General features: G+C 38.3%; 1 pseudogene; it reads right to left on the reverse strand.

Annotated features, from left to right (window-relative positions):
• Nucleotides 1-928: 928 nt before the first annotated feature.
• Nucleotides 929-1,230, reverse strand: LOC116752219 (annotated as a pseudogene).
• Between the last annotated feature and the right edge of the window lie 2,093 nt (nucleotides 1,231-3,323).

Raw genomic sequence — 3,323 nt, forward strand, 5'->3', positions numbered from 1 at the left:
GAGCATCCACGGAGTTTGCTCTCCATTGTGAGTCCTGGAACCAATCCCCTGCAGATGCTGAGGGACAGCTGGACTTACATATCACCCACAATGCATAGTACAGTCTGCTGTATTTTTTTTCTTTCATAATGAGATTTTATTGGTTGCTTTGAGGATCAGTACACAGACATTTCAATTTGTACACAATTCTTAACATACATACCAAAAATCTAAAAAATCATGTAGTTGTGATTCTTTTCTGAAGTTATTCCAGTGACTTTCCAGCTTAAAATTTGGAGGCAAATTTTCCTTAACAGGATATCAAGTACCAATATCTTCAAATATTGATATGCTGTTACATCATAAGTCCCACTAATTCACAATTTAATATCATATACACTACATACTCAAATCGTCAATCGTTCACAACACATTAACAAAGTTACTAGAAGAACTGGACTACCATGACCAAAGATGTTACAGAGTGCACGAAATTCTGACAAGGAGAACCAAGATCAAGGGGTGAGTGGTTTGCTTTAGGAAACAATCCTACCAAAAATAACATGGGAAGAGAAGTAATTTAAAGTGTTTAAGACATTAAATGCACAACTGACTCCAAACTACCATTTAGTATGCTTTGTTTTATAGGATATAAAAGCTACCCCCCCCATCTATGGAATCTTAAACTGACACTGAAGACAATCAACGCCTCCCATATTCAATATCCCACTATTTTCTGTTTGTACCAACAAATAAACAACTAGCAAATGATTTCACCTCTTAAAAAAAAACATTTACACTTAACAAATGGGATGAGGTGGGATACCCTCCATTTTAAAAATGTTTCTAGAGCTACTATAAAACTTGGATTTACAAAATAGTTTATAAAAATATTCCTCTGGATTATACAAGGGAGACAGGGACCACTGATAGGACCCGGTGTGTGGTATTAATCAGACTTGGCTTCTTTCTCTCCTGCTTCATCAGAGGCTGGGCTCTCCTCCTTTTTAGTTTCTCCGTTTTCTTCAAGTAGGTCTTAAGTCTGTTGGTAGACCACTTCGGCCTGTTTTCCTTTTGCTCCCCTTTTCCCTTTTGTTTGCACGTTTTTGTCTGAAGACTTATGCTTTCCTGCCGCCTTTTTTGGCTGCTTTTCCACTTTTGCGGGAGCCTGTTTAGCTGGCAACCTCGCGGATCTCCTCTTGGGCTCTCTTTCACTGCGCCCTCGGCAGAGCTGACCTTGCTCTTGAGCATCCTGGTGGCTGGGCGGGCGCTAGGCGAGTGCCTGCTGGCGTCGGTGCTCCGAGAACCTTCGCGAAGCTGGGCTGCCTGGCCGCTGCCGCTCCTCGCGCCGCCAGAGCTGCTGGGACCCGCCATGTTGTTCTTATTAAGTGATCAAACATATGTTCATTACCTATAGCTTTCAGGAAATATTTCAGGATTTAGCCAAATGTCATGCTTTCCATAATGCCTTTTCCCGTGACAATCAAAGCAACATATTGAGTTCTGGTCCCCAACAAAGTCCACTGACAGCCTTTCACATAGTGGAACTTTTGTACCCTTTTCTGCTCGTCAGTGTCAGTAAAGCCCTTCCTTGCCAATGACTAGAAATATATCAGTGACTGTAAAACTGAAAAAAGAAAGTGGGAAACTATCAACCCTTTTCTCTCAAGAGGCTTTTTGACCACCATGCACATTTGCCCATAGGGTCCCTAACGACCATGAGTTGTGGTATGGTGCGACTTTCACCAAGCCAAAAAGCCCTACCTAGGTACGTGTGGTTTTAGATTGTAGACACATTGTTTTCCCAGTAATTATGACGATCTTTTCATCTTTTCCAGTTTCCTTTGTAAAAACGAAAAAAAAAAATCAAAACAGCCATTGGCAATTAGACTTCTAGTCTATGAACAGAGAACACTGAGACTACCTACCTGTCCTCTGTTATCCTTCCCACATGTATTCATAAGGTTATTTAAAAAGAATAATTTCAACTCATGTTCACCATCTGAGACATAAAACAACACTTAAATCACTTCTCTGCTAGAATAGTCAGTAATGCATCCACTAACACAAATGTGTTTTTTTTTTTTATTTTTGTAAGGCACTACTTTGTGTGTGACCGAATTTTATCTCAAAACACCATGAATTAGGTAGGAGAGCAATGACATTGACAAATGGGGAAGATCACAAAAAGAGTTTAACTGATTTACCTCTGTTCATTAGTAGTAGCAAGGTTAAGAGAAAATACTGCCTTGCATTTTAACAACAATTATGGCATCTGCTCAGTCTTTTGCTCTATTTTCTTTTTTATATATTGTCTGGTCACTAGAATATAATCTCCTTAAGAGCGCTTATCATTTTTATCTTTCCCAAAGTGCTATGCACGTTGGATAATTCATTAATTTATTATATTAAGCATAATAAATATATTAAGCATATATATTTCTCCCATATTATATTCAATTGACTAGGGAAGATAAGTGCTTCTTTGGCAGCTAATACAGAAATCTAGTATCCATCTCCTGACATTATGTCAAAAATATCACAAGGATTTATTTAAAAGGATTGTATAATTATTTTTGTTTTTTCACAAGTAAAAACATGTAAAGTTATGTGTATAAATCTATACAATATAAATAGAAAATCACCTTTACACCAAGTTATGTTTTTGGTACACATAGGGTAGTCATTTTGTCTCTATGTAAAACATATATCTCTACATTAAATTTGAATCACAATCTGTATATCATTTTGCAACCTACCTTTTTTTTGGGGGGAGGGGTTAATATCTTTATTGGAGTATTATTGCTTTACAATGGTATGTTAGTTTCTGCTTTATAACAAAGTGAATCAGTTATATATATACATATGTTCCCATATCTCTTCCCTCTTGCGTCTATCTCCCTCCCACCCTCCCTATCCTACCCCTCTAGGTGGTCACAAGGCACTGAGCTGATATCCCTGTGCTATGCGGCTGCTTCCCACTAGCTATCTGTTTTACGTTTCGTAGTGTATATGTCCATGCCACTTTCTCACAGCTTACCCTTCCCCCCTCCCCATATCCTCAAGTCCATTCTCTAGTAGGTCTGTGTCTTTATTCCCATCTTGCCCCTAGGTTCTTCATGACCTTTTTTTGTCTTTGTTACATTCCATGTATATGTGTTAGCATACGGTATTTGTTGTTCTCTTTCTGACTTACTTCACTCTGTACGACAGACACTAGGTCCATCCACCTCACTACAAATAACTCAATTTTGTTTCTTTTTATGGCTGAGTAATATTCCATTGTATATATGTGCCACATCTTTATCCATTCATCTGTTGATGGACACTTAGGTTGCTTCCAT

The sequence above is a fragment of the Phocoena sinus genome, chromosome 3 (genome assembly GCF_008692025.1).
Source record: "Phocoena sinus isolate mPhoSin1 chromosome 3, mPhoSin1.pri, whole genome shotgun sequence".
Lineage (NCBI taxonomy): Eukaryota > Metazoa > Chordata > Mammalia > Artiodactyla > Phocoenidae > Phocoena > Phocoena sinus.